At 45.1% G+C, this 14,085-nt stretch overlaps 1 long non-coding RNA gene across 2 annotated transcripts in view; it reads right to left on the minus strand.

The window, feature by feature from the left end:
• Window positions 1-4,641: 4,641 nt before the first annotated feature.
• Window positions 4,642-14,085, minus strand: part of LOC310675840 — a 37,824-nt gene continuing 28,380 nt past the window's right edge. The window contains exons 2-3 of one of the 2 annotated variants that reach the window (XR_014510217.1): window positions 4,962-6,888; window positions 4,642-4,915 (exon numbers count right to left, since the gene is read on the minus strand). This is a non-coding gene — a long non-coding RNA (uncharacterized lncRNA). Of the gene's footprint in view, window positions 6,889-14,085 lie in introns of both variants that reach the window. The other variant, XR_014510218.1, reaches the window with a different exon arrangement.

The raw sequence follows: 14,085 nt of genomic DNA on the forward strand, positions 1-14,085 counted from the left end.
CCTTAAAAAGCCGTTTTTAGCCCTTAAATCACCAATAGCGCTAATAGCGCTACTCCGTCAATGGGCTTGCTTCGCAAGACGAAAAAACCGCAAGACAAAAAGACCCGCGGAATGGATTCTTTTCGTCTTGCGAGGCACCACTGTAGTCTGGAAGTGCCCTATAACTACAGTGGTACCTTGGGTTAAGTACTTAATTCGTTCTGGAGGTCCGTTCTTAACCTGAAACTGTTCTTATCCTGAGGTACCACTTTAGCTAATGGGGCCTCCCGCTGCCACGCCGCCGGAGCACGATTTCTGCTCTCATCCTGAAGCAAAGTTCTTAACCTGAAGCACTATTTCTGGGTTAGCGGAGTCTGTAACCTGAAGCGTATGTAACCTGAGGAACCACTGTATTAGAAATAAAGGCTCCATTTTCAGGTGTGCTATGCAAAACAGTCAAAGCTCATCCCCATATGAACTGACCTGGACCCTGCGGTCATCATCTGAGGCCCTTCTTCATGCGCCTCCTTCCACAGGAGGTCCCACGGGTGCCAACACGAGAACGGGCCTTCTCCGCGGTTGCTCAACATTTGTGGAATGCTCTTCCCAGAGAGGCTTGTCTGGTGCCCTCACTATGTTGCTTTGCACACCAGGCGAAAATGTTTCTCTTCCACCAGGTCTTGGGCTGGTTAACATTCTATGGCCTTTTAAATGTGTTGCTGGGAGGGGTTTTTTGTCTTGTTTTTGTCTTTGTGTTATTACACATTTGGTGTTTTCATTTTGTATTTTTATGTTGCGAACCGCCCTGCGATCTCTGGACGGAAGGTGGGCTACAAATTTAAATGATACAAATTTATATTTTGACAACAATCTCCCAGCCTTAGGGGGATTGAACCTGCAACCTTTTGCACGATGAGCACATTCTCTTCCACGGAGTTATAGCCTTTCCCAAGTTTCCTTGCATTAAAAAAAGCCTGTCTTCTTTCATAGTGTGGAATTTTGTAACCACCATTCCGGGTTGTTTGGGGTGGTTTTTTGGTTGTGTGCCAACAGTACTGCTTCCCTTGAAAGGGACTTGCACTTTGTTGATAATCACAGACTAAGGCTGTGTGCAGTGCCAGATTTACGTATAAGCTAAACAAGCTATAGCTTAGGGCCCCACTCTCTTGGGGGCCCCCAAAAAATTTAAAGGGGAAAAAAACTGGATGTACATTTCCAAAATATAAGATAAAAAACAAATAAAATAAAAGCTACATACAGCAACAGTGTTTTGTTTTGTGTAGGCTTCTATGATGTAAGTAATGAGCCCTGCCTGCTAGCCTGCTCCCTAAAATATATTGCTCATTTCTATATCAATTACTTTGATAAAATACATATTTTGTTATGTGCAAATGGCTTTAGATACCTATTAGGCCTATAAATTACCACATAGCATATATTCAATACAAAAACCAGCGACAATTGGTTGTTGACAAAGGACAGCTGGACATATAAAGGGCCCCATTCCTTTCAGTAGCTTAGGGCCTCATCAAACCTAAATCCGGCCCTGGCTGTGTGCAATCAACATTATATTCTACATGCAATGCACATTGAGGTCTTGTTTCTCCTAGTCCACACACAACCCAGACCCATGGCATATTTTATGAAGAGTGTTTTCTCCAACCCGTTTCCTTCCAAAAATAAAAGCTCAGTGCAGACTGATCCTACGTTACCACCCAGTGTGTCCATCTGAAAGTGGATGGAGGTGGACTCAGCATTGTGGGGTGTATCCACACCTGCCCAGTGATGTTGTGGGTGGGCATACACCAAGATCACAATCACCACTCCCTTCCTTATTCATGGGTGGTAAGCAAAAGGTGGTGTGGTGTTGTTGTTTAGTCGTTTAGTCGTGTCCGACTCTTCGTGACCCCATGGACCAGAGCACGCCAGGCACATCTGTCTTCCACTGCCTCCCGCAGTTTGGTCAGACTCATGTTTGTAGCTTCGAGAACACTGTCCAACCATCTCATCTTCTGCCGTCCCCTTCTCCTTGTGCCCTCTGTCTTTCCCAACATCAGGGTCTTTTCCAGGGAGTCTTCTCTTCTCATGAGGTGGCCGAAGTATTGGAGTCTCAGCTTCAGGATCTGTCCTTCCAGTGAGCACTCAGGGCTGATTTCCTTAAGAATGGAGAGGTTTGATCTTCTTGCAGTCCATGGGACTCTCAAATGTCTCCTCCAGCACCATAATTCAAAAGCATCAATTCTTCGGCGATCAGCCTTCTTTATGGTCCAAAGCGAAAGGTATGGATAAGCAAATCAAGGGGTGGGTTTTCAAATATCTATCAGGTTATCATATCCATCTTGGATATGGCAGGATTTGGAATTAAACTAGCTTGAAAGCAGCAGGTGAGGGATGAGCAAGCACAGCCCTGAGAAAAACTAATTATCTGCATTGTAAACTGATGCAGCCCAGAGGCTACAATTCTGTACTTACCTTGTTGTTGTTGCCGTTTAGTCATGTCCGACTCTTTGTGACCCCATGGACCAGAGCACGCCAGGCACTTCTGTCTTCCACTGTACTTACCTACTTGAGAGCAATCCCCCCACTAAACTCCACGGGACTTACTTCTGAGTAGACATGCCTAGGATCGTGCCGACAATATCTGGGCTGTGAGAAATTTTTTTTGTTGGGGGTTAGTGGTGAAAAGGGTCTTGCATATGTTGAGATCAGCCATGAAGGTCTTGGCTAGTGATTGATTTTCCTATAGAGAACCAGCTGATTCCTCCAGGAACCATTATCCTTTTGAGACTATCCTGGGGCTCCCTCTGGCGGCCACTTCAACTTGACTTTTGTGCAGCCCGGCGAACTGTCCCATGAAGAGCGCATCCACCCATTTAAAGAAATAAACACTGCATTTATTTAACGGGGAATATATTGCTTCTCGGGCAGCTTCCCATTGACATCTGGACCCAATTCAAAAGGCTGATTGTTGAGGACACGCAGAAATTCAAGAGCAAAGAGTGCGGGGAGGGGAGCACACCCACAAAATCCCAATTCCACTGCCCATATCCTTTAAGAACATAAGAAGAGGCCAGCTGGATCAGGCCAATGGCCCGCCTAGCCCAGCATCCTGTTCTCACAGGAGCCAACTAGATGCCCCAATGGGAAACCTGTAAGCAGAACCTCAACACAAGAGCCCTGTGATTCCCAGAAACTGGTATTCAGTGGCACGATCCCTCTGACGGTGGAGGCAGAACGGAGCACAGCAGGTGAGAGAACCTTCTTGGTGAGACAGCTTTGCGTTCCAGGATCCCTCATAGAATCACAGAATTGGAAGAGACCATGAGAACCATCTTGAGAGTCCCATGGACTGCAAGAAGATGAAACCTATCAATTCTGAAGGAAATCAGCCCTGAGTGCTCACTGGAAGGACAGATCGTGAAGCTGAGGCTCCAATACTTTGGCCACCTCATGAGAAGAGAAGACTCCCTGGAAAAGACCCTGATGTGGGCAAAGATGGAGGGCACAAAGAGAAGGGGACGACAGAGGACGGGATGGTTGGACAGTGTTCTCGAAGCTACCAGCATGAGTTTGACCAACTGCGGGAGGCAGTGGAAGACTGGTGTGCTCTGGTCCATGGGGTCACGAAGAGTTGGACACGACTAAATGACTAAACAACAACAACGAGGGCCATCTAGTCCAACCACTCTGCAAGTCAGGAATCTTTCGCCCAACGTGGGGCTTGAACCCACAACCCTGAGGTGAAGAATCTCATACTCTACCATCTGATCCATCTCAGTAGGGATGGCCTCCCCATGGTCTGTCCACCTGAGGGCTCCATGTGTTGGTAGAAGGGAAGCAAGCTGTTCCCCAACACTGTTCACACAAACCTGCTTTAGCAGTTTCTAAAGCTCTGAAGACCCAGCATATCTTTAGAGAGGGTTATCTCTTATTATTTATTAGTTCGGTGCAAACCTATTCAATTCGGTGCAAACCTATTCAATTCTGTGCAAACCTATTCAAATGTGGATCCTACTGAGTTGAGTGGCACTTACTTCTAGGTAAGTGTGTCGATTGAAATCTTAAGCCTTGTTTTTATCTACAAATGCTTTTTAGTTCTTCACTTTTGCTGCTTTCGTCAAGAGTGTAGTAGTATTTTCCTTGTTTCGTTCCCAGATAACTGGTTTCATCTAAGGGTTTGGTTCTGAATTTGCTTATATTCTATTGGACTATTTTAAATCGCTCAGATATTTGAAGAAAACATCTAATGAACCCCACTGCAAAACACAGCACACCCCCCCCCCAATAGGTTTTGACCAACCTGCCTTCCAAAATGTGATGAACTGGGGTAGTAAACAGATTCTGGGAATTTTATTTATTCATTCATTCATTTACAACGTTTCATCAGTTTCGATCCCAGGGCAACTTATATCTCAAGCATTTAATTAAACGAAAATTAAATTAAAACCACTGGTTTTAAACAAGCTTAAAACAAAACCATATAACCAGAGCAGCAGACAGCACCTATCCATTTACTTCTGCTTTTGTCAAATCAACTTTCTTCTAATGGGTGAAGAGATAAGATTTTCAACAGGTGCTGAAAACCCACAATCACACAACTTGCACCTCTGGGGGGAGCAATAGGCTTACCTCGTCTTGAAAAAATATTAGCAGACGGACATCTTACATTTATTTATTTATTACATTTATATACAGTACCACCTTTTCCACCAAGGAGTTCCAGTGCAGGATTCTTCCCTCCCCATTTTATCTGCACAACAGGTAGGTTATGCAGAGAGATAGTGACCTTATGCATGCCTCCTCGAAGTCCAGTTGAACCCAATAATGGGTTGAAGCCTCAGAAATCCTGGAAAATCATAGTTGTAGAGTTTCAAGGTACTCCAAGGATCATCTTGTCCAACCCCCTTCAATGCAGGAATCCTGCCCAAAGTGATCCCTGGGTGGGCTTCTTGAACCACCAACCTTCTGGCTGACAGCCAGACACACTGACCCCCTGCGCCACAGGAATAAGCACAATTGAATTTAGTGGGATTTACTTCTGAGTTAGACATAATACAGTGGTACCTCGGGTTACAAACTTAATTTGTTCTGGAGGTCCGTTCTTAACCCAAAACCATTCTTAACCTGAGGCGCGCTTTCGCTAATGGGGCCTCCCACTGCCGCCATGCCACAATTTCAGTTCTCATCCTGGGGCAAAGTTTGTAACCCGAGGTACTACTTCCGGGATAGCAGAGTTTGTAACCAGAAGTGTTTGTAACCTGAGGTGTTTGTAACCCGAGGTATCATTGTATAGGATTGCATTGTAAGCCAGCAAAGTTTTTACAGCATGTGTAGCAGTACTGATTTCCTGTTTGAGGGGAGGGAAGGCTCTGACAACAGAGAAATAGCAAAGGCCAATTGCACACAGGTATGCTTAAATAGACAGGACGCGGGTGGCGCTGTGGGTTAAACCACAGAGCCTAGGACTTGCTGATCAGAAGGTCGGCGGTTCGAATCCCCGCGATGGGGTGAGCTCCCGTTGCTCGGTCCCTGCTCCTGCCAACCTAGCAGTTCAAAAGTACATCAAAGTGCAAGTAGATAAATAGGTACTGCTCTGGCGGGAAGGTAAACGGTGTTTCCGTGTGCTGCTCTGGTTCGCTGGAAGCAGCTTAGCTTAGTACGCCGGCTCCCTCGGCCAATAAAGCGAGATGAGCGCCGCAACCCCAGAGTCGGCCACGACTGGACCTAATGGTCAGGGGTCCCTTTACATTTTATGCTTAAATAAGTGGCACTGACGGATGCAGATAAGAGTAGGAGAAAATACAGTCGGAGAAGATACAGAGCAACCTCTTTAGAGGCAAATTGACTCTTTTCAACACAGGAGGAGTGGGCTGCCTGTCTTAGAAGCATCCAAAGTTCAAAAGAGCAAGTCCTTGATGGACCAACTTTTCCATCAGGCGAATTGGACCATGATGACTTTAGCATTAAAGACCAAGGACTGGCCCAGTGAGGTTGCTAGGTACTTACAAGACTTTGGGGCACAGGCCCCTGACACAATTTGCCAATGCACTAATTTATATAGCTGCCTCTGGACAAATTAAGGTGGCGGGTTCCTGGGATCTTCACCAGCACTGCAATTTGTAGGCAAAGTAAAAACAGGAACAAAGTCGTTCTAAGAAGGGAGGGAGAGGTGCAGGAAATCAAGGGCTCAGCCCCAGAGATCTGATCCACCCCATAACCACGTCAGACCCATTCTTCTCACAGCAGGTGTTGCAAAGGGAGACCCCCCTAGTGACGGGTAGTGGAGGGGAATTTCAAACCTTGGCTATGGGATAGGAAGGAGCAATGCCCAAATATTCCATCTCCTACCCACAAGAATGGAATTCAGCTTCCAGGGAGTGGAACCAGGCATTTGATTCAGAGTAGTCCTGCAGGCTGTGACTTGCTGCACTTTGGCCCGTCCACGTCAATCAGTTATCCATTGGAGATAGACCATATGTAGATAACCAGATTTTAAGCTACAAAGTTTCACGAGTGTTTTCTGGTTGACCAAATTCCCTGGCAGGTTATCTTCCCCTTTTAGACATCTCCCAACATTTATTTGCACCATCAGGAACAGGCTGGTCTTTTTGTTCTCATTCACCAGGTGGACATGAGTTCTTCTTGGCTGAGCCATCAACAGCCGAATGAGAACCAAGACTTACACTTGCTCTTCCGATCTGCTGGGGTCCAGTCTCCTGACAGGCACCACCTGGGTGGATTTGCAGCACCCAGCACAGATGTATTTCAAGAAACACAGGTAAGCACTCCCAGAGATGATGACTGTGACGATGATGATAACGGTGGCACTGAATGCGGGTGATACCGTGTCCTCCAGTACAGAGTGGAGCCCCGCAGTGGCAGAGAAGGTCGGCAGTTCTGTGTTCTCCCCTAAGAATGGAAGAGAAATGCGAGACAGGGTTCAGCCATTCTCTTTAGAGTACACTAGGAGTAGAAAACACGCTGGGGAATTGAATTCCAAGAAGTTGTATTCCCAACCCTTTGCGGACAACAGGACAGGCAGGTGAGGATCAGGACGGTGCCAAGTCCTATAGTTGTCAACAACTATATGAAACACATAAAGAAGACAGCAAGAAAGGATTTAGTTATACTAGATCTAGGTTTCAAACGGAAGTGATTGAAGGGAAAGTGAAACTACTGAAGGCCGCATACAGCATACTATTAGAATGGGAGATGAAAGATGAAGAGGTAAAATCAGTTATGATTAAATGAGCACAAGATGTAGGTCACAACATTATGATGGAAGATTGGGTTAAATTATGGAAAACTGACTTAAAATTTACAGATTGTTCCCTATTGAAGGAGAATTACGTGAAGATGATGTATAGATGGTACACAACACCAGTGCAGTTAGGGAAAATGTACAAAACTAGTTCAAATATATGTTGGAAGTGTAAGGAAAAGGAGGGGACGTTTTATCATATGTGATGGGATTGTAAGGTAATCAAAAAATTTTGGGAAATGATATACAACGAATTGAAGAAAATGTTCCATTTAACATTTGTTTAAAAAAGAGGCATTTTTGTTGGGGATTGTAGGGAAAGACCTGCCAAAAAAGTTGAAAAATATATTCATGTATGTGACAACGGCCGCGAGAGTTCTGGTAGCACAAGGATGGAAGACTGAAGAAACCCCAACTAAAGAATCATGGCAAGAAAAATTGATGGACTATGTAGAACTGGCAAAACTGACATATAAGCTACGGGACAAGGATAACTGTGACTTTAAGGATGAATGGGAACCCTTTACAACGTATCTGAAGATGCAACAAAGCGAACTGGACTCCTTGGCAGGTTTTGAATAAACTTTCACAAACTTTTTATTGATAATAATCAGATAAATAGTTTGAGGATCTATACAACTTTGTAACATGCAAAAAACAGCATCCTTAGAGAAACCAAAGACTGGAACTGAGGGAAGTCGGGGGGTGGGTGGGTTGGTTTTGTGTGGGAGGGAGGAAAAATGGGGGGGGGGACACAAGGATGATATGTTTTTGGATAATATGTCTTGTTATAATTTTGATTTTTTTTTAAAAAAGGACGGTGCCAAGACCTTACTGCAAGATTGGGGAACCTCCACATGTTTCTGGACTACAACTCCCATCATCCCTGGTCACTCACCATGCTGGCTGGGGTTGGTGGCGCTGTAACTTCCGGCCACAGGTTCCCCATCCCTGTGCTAAGGCTTAACAGGTGGATGAGGAACCAGAAGTTGTTTGACAGCCAGCATGTGGATGATGGGAGTTGTAGTCCAACAACATCGGGGTGGGGGCACAGGTTTCAAGTCCTTTCCTTAACAGGGTTGCTTAATAAGCAACCTGTGTGGGGAGGAAATTAAAGCAGAAGTCAGAATAGAATTCCTCTATTGAGATAGCAAAGCCAGCTGCTCCCAGAGATGTAATAAAGTTCAGGAAGGTGTGGCATTGACACCTACTGCTCATTTCTAATATATTGCGTGAGACGAATTTAATACACTAGGCGAGTAGAATCACGGGCTGCCTGATATTTGCCAGCGATGGATGAGCTAGAGAGTCGGCAGCTTTCAGAGTGACCTTAAGAGGTTTATAATTATTGGTAAGAAGAGAAACAGAAACAAAAGGCAGAGAACATAGGTACAGGAGCAGAGCAGGTGAAATTATTCAGTAAACAGGGGGGAAATGACAATGCTTCACTGTAGATAAAATATGCCATCCTCTAAACTCCCCTCCGAATACTTTGGTGAATCTCTAAGGTGTTTGTTCTATGTGAGCCTGTTGCCTGAAAAGTAATATTATTATTCATTCAATTTCCAACTCATCCCTCCTCCGAGATGAGCCCAGGGTGGCAGAGTAATAAAATATTGCAGTTAAGTGTCTCCAAGCCCTGCGTGGAGATCCCAGGGATTGGACCCAGGACTCCCTGGCTACGGCGCTTCTTCTAAATGCACATAAAGGAAATGTACATGCTCTGCAGCTCCACACCAGTGCACACTAATTTATGGCCTCAAAATGTCACCTTCAGAGGGGCACGCTCAGCCTGCTTTCCCTTGCAGATGAAGAATTAAATGCTAGTAGGTCTGCTCTCCCCTCCATCTCTCTCCTGACCTGTATTCACACGCCATTGCTCAAGCACAACTTCACCTTGAAAGTTCTGTTCCTAACTTTGTGTTATTGAAAATGAAAATACCAAGGTGACGAACGCAAACTCCAAGCAGAAGTGGGATTACCAGAACCAGCAGATGAAGAAGAGTCACCATGCTCATGCTCTGCCAACTGAGCACTACTGTTGCATTTTTTTAGTCCCAGTTCCTGTTGTATCTACCCTAATTCTGTTCTGCACTCCACTGACCCAAACTCCCAACTCCCAAGGCTGATAAGCAGTCAGCGCACGAGCAGCCCTGAAAGGCCAGCCTTTCAAACCATTTTTTCCCTCACCTCTGCAGTTCACTCACAACTTGGCCGCTACCACAGTTGAGCTATGCTCCTCTCCCTTCTAAATTTTTCAGTGCTGTGGGCTGAAACTGTCACTGTTTGCTTAAATTGCTGTACTGGCGTCAGTCACCTGGATCCGTCCCTGAGGACTATGTCATTACCCATGAGGTGGATGGAAGTAGCAGAAAACCAAATGCCTCCAAACCAATGCTTACTGAATTTCTAGGAGCAATCCCTAGGGGTGCCAACTCGGGTTGAAGCAATACACACACACACACTGTATTTTTCCGTCTATAAGACACCCCCATGTATAAGATGCCCCCTGTTTTTGGGGACTCCAGTTTAAGAAAATGCGGGGAGATACTATCTGTGTATAAGACAAGCCCAGATTTTGAATATTGTTTTAGAGTAAAAACAACATAGTCTTATACAGTGGTACCCTTGGGTTAAGTACTTAATTTGTTCCGGAGGTCCGTTCTTAACCTGAAACTGCTCTTAACCTGAAGCACCTAATGGGGCCTCCTGCTGCCACTGCGCCGCCAGAGCACGATTTCTGTTCTCATCCTGAAGCAAAGTTCTTAACCCAAGGTACTATTTCTGGGTTAGCGGAGTCTGTAACCTGAAGCTTATGTAACCTGAAGCATATGTAACCCGAGGTACCACTGTACATGATAAAGTATGGTGTGTTGTTGTTTAGTCGTTCAGTCGTGTCCGACTCTTCGTGACCCCATGGACCAGAGCACGCCAGGCACTCCTGTCTTCCACTGCCACCCGCAGTTTGGTCAGGTTCATGTTTGTAGCTTCGAGAACACTGTCTAACCATCTCATCCTCTGTTGTCCCCTTCTCCTTGTGCCCTCCATCTTTCCCAACATCAGGGTCTTTTCCAGTGAGTCTTCTCTTCTCATGAGGTGGCCAAAGTATTGGAGCCTCAGCTTCACGATCTGTCCTTCCAGTGAGCACTCAGGGCTGATTTCCTTAAGAATGGATGCGTTTGATCTTCTTGCAGTCCATGGGACTCTCAAGAGTCTCCTCCAGCACCATAATTCAAAAGCATCAATTCTTCGGCGATCAGCCTTCTTTATGGTCCAGCTCTCACTTCCATATATATCCTGGTACCTATTAAACTTACAAAATCATTAGTCCATCTGCCAGCAATTCTTTAGCTGCGATTCCTGCACTGGAGGTGGTTGGACTGTATGATCCTTTGAGTCACTTCCAACTCTACATTTCTGTTGACATCAGACAGGCAGTATAGTTATACTGCCTACTGAAAACTTTTCGAGACCCACGGTTTAGTTACACTTCTTTTCAAATTTGTTTTAAAATGTTTTATGAGCTTTATGTCAATGCTTTTAACTGGCTGTTATGTTTTAGTCGTGCTTTATACAGTGGTACCTCGGGTAACATACGCTTCAGGTTACATTCCTGAATTGCACGGGGTTGGACTAGATGACCCTTGGTCCCCTTCCAACTCTACAATCCTACGATTCTCTGTTTCTGACCACAGTTACACATCCAGAAGCTGAGCAGCTGGGCTTGGAGATGAGATGAGCATCAGGTCCCTATTGCACAGATCTTGCCTTCCAGATGTATCTGTGCCCGGGAGAAACTTCTTTCTTCCCCGTAAGACAAAGTGACAACCAGCAACTAGCAAAATAAATTATTGCCATCTTCCAAAATAAATTATTGCCATCCGACAGAATGAATCTGAGCCTTGAAAACATCATAGAGCTGAAAGAGGAAGTGGGAAAGAGTGCCACTCTTCCAACTTCCTCCTTAAGCTCTTAAATCCATTTTAATGGAGAAAAAGAAAGCAAGCTCACCACTTCACAACCAAGGGGAAGCAGGAGGGTGAGGGGGCTCAGGGTTTTTGAGGGAACAACAGATAGACTTAATGATAATAATAATTTTATTATTTATATGGTTTTCCCAGTAGTGATGTATGGAAGTGAGAGCTGGACCATAAAGAAGGCTGATTTGCTTATCCATACCTTTCACTTTGGACCATAAAGAAGGCTGAGCGCCGAAGAATTGGTGCTTTTGAATCATGGTGCTGGAGGAGACTCTTGAGAGTCCCATGGACTGCAAGAAGATCAAACTGATCCATTCTGAAGGAAATCATCGCTGAGTGCTCACTGGAAGGACAGATTGTGAAGCTGAGGCTCCAATACTTTGGCCACCTCATGAGAAGAGAAGACTCCCTGGAAAAGACCCTGATGTTGGGAAAGGAGAAGGGGACGACAGAGGACAAGATGGTTGGACAGTGTTCTCGAAGCTACCAGCATGAGTTTGACCAAACTGCGGGAGGCAGTGGAAGACAGGAGTGCCTGGCGTGCTCTGGTCCAGGGGGTCACGAAGAGTCAGACATGACTAAACGACTAAACAACAATAACATACCCTGTTCATCTGGCTGGGTTGCCCCAGTCATTCTGGGTGGCTAAAATGTTTTGCGGTCTCTTTTAATGAAAACCAGATGGCTGTATTTCAGTGTGTGTCAGGAACGAACGCAAACTAGTAACAACTGGAACTAATGCAGCAGTGCATTTGGATTTTGACATATATCCAGAATGGACCAATGGTGGGAGCTGGGAGCAGCCTCACCAATGCATATATGGGTAAAGAGGGTTTTAGACTCACTGAACTGAAGGAACATGAATAACTCAGTGGTAGAGAATCTGTTTTGCATGCAGAAAGTCCCAGGTTCAACCACTGGGGTGGGGTATTATTATTATTATTATTATTATTATTATTATTATTATTATTATTATTATTACTGCTCCTGCTACTCAGTATAAGGAAGCCCTATGTTCTTATGAATTGAGACAGACTTCTGTGTAAATCAATACCATATTGCATGCCTGTCCGTGTGGCTTCCCTGAAAGGTGTTATCTCATCCTAGTCCCACTACCATAAATACCCTGACCACTGGTGGGCTTAAAAAAAACAACCCAGAAAACATGAGACCAGGCCTTGGGCAACCTAGTCAGATGGGCAGGGTACGACTAATAACATTATTATTATTGTTGCATTCAAGATTTTATACTATTGCACATCTCGGAGCAGTGCAAGATTCCAAGGGTTCCAAGCGCTAACTCCAGGTTCATGTTTCCTTTGCATAAAAGGGCTTCCTGTTCCTGTATTCCTTATCTTGGGATAAGAAGGTCACCAACTCTAAGAGCACTCCTGGCGCCGTTCCCGGGGGGCTGACAAGGTCTGTGTGTCAGTGTGGTCAACATGTAAGATAAGACCCAGATGTGTCATCCCTGCTCCACTTTGGAACTGGCAAGGCCATTCATTAGGCGTCACGGACTGATAAAGGAGAGAGCTTTGTTTATACAGCTGTGTTCCTGTTATGCATTTGCTCAAGTGCTCAAGTTAATGGTTTTTAGCTAATGCACCCTTGGAGAAGGAAAAATGAGGATTTGGGGGCCTGTTTCAGACTGATTGCACAGTCAGATTTTAGATTTTGGAAACCCATTCCTTCAACAGCATTAACACCCCAAAGAGGATATTGCTTCTTCCAGAGCCACAGTCTTGGATTCCAACAGAAATCAGACATGGCTCTGACTTCCCAGCCTGTTGCTCTGCCTCCAGCTTCTACTTCTAGCTCCCCTCACTCAAAACTCCCAAATCTGGCCTTTATTTTTCTAAGTACGAGTGAGTCACTGTCTGGCACAGAGCCACTTCCTTAGTTACCTTAGCGGTCCATACTTAAAGAGCCATTAATATGGAAAAAGAGTCCTCAAATGATTCTTGCGTAAGGAGAATAAGATGCGAAGGGATGGCGAGGGAGAGGCGAATGCATCTCAGAGGATGATTACATGATTGTAATAAGTGCGAAGGAGGGAGGGGAGGCCACGCAATAGAAAATGACCAGGGCGACAGGGTCAGGCAGCCTTTTCTTCCGCCAATTACATAGGAGAGCACTGTATTTTAAAACCACCTACACAGAAGGGAGCCAGGGAAACAAGCCACCAGCCTGCGAATAAAGTGTCTGAAGGTCTGAAAAGCATATGTATGAATGCTTCGGGAAGGAAGGAGAGAAAAAAGAAAGAAAAATAGCAGCTATTTCAAACTTATTCCTGCTTTAAAAACGAGGTGTATAAAGCAAAACTGAAGTTGAAAGTAGACCGGAAAAGTAATCGTATATCATTCTGACTCAAAGCCAAAAGAAGAATGCATTAAGCACAGTAGGAGAAAGGACTCGCTGAATCCAGCAAAATGGTCTAATTCTGCACAGCTGCTCACCAGCAGCCAGCTAAAGCACTCACTGCTGGAGACTCAGATGTCTGGAGGCAGAAATCCAGAATTTATGTGCCCACCAATACCCGGCATCGCCGTCATTTAAAAAACAAATTACAGTGGTACCTCGGGTTACAGACGCTTCAGGTTACATATGCTTCAGGTTACAGCCTCCGCTAACTCAGAAATAGTGCTTCAGGTTAAGAACTTTGCTTCAGGATGAGAACAGAAATCGTGCTCTTGCGGCGCGGCAGCAGCAGGAGGCCCCATTAGCTAAAGTGGTGCTTCAGGTTAAGTACAGACCTCCGGAACGAATTAAGTACTTAACCCGAGGTACTACTGTAATGAAATTGTTGTTGTTCCCAACCTAAAAAAATATATAACAAAACCTAATGCTGTTTGTTACAGTCTCACA

The sequence above is a fragment of the Podarcis tiliguerta genome (genome assembly GCF_965153285.1).
Source record: "Podarcis tiliguerta genome assembly, chromosome: 4".
Lineage (NCBI taxonomy): Eukaryota > Metazoa > Chordata > Lepidosauria > Squamata > Lacertidae > Podarcis > Podarcis tiliguerta.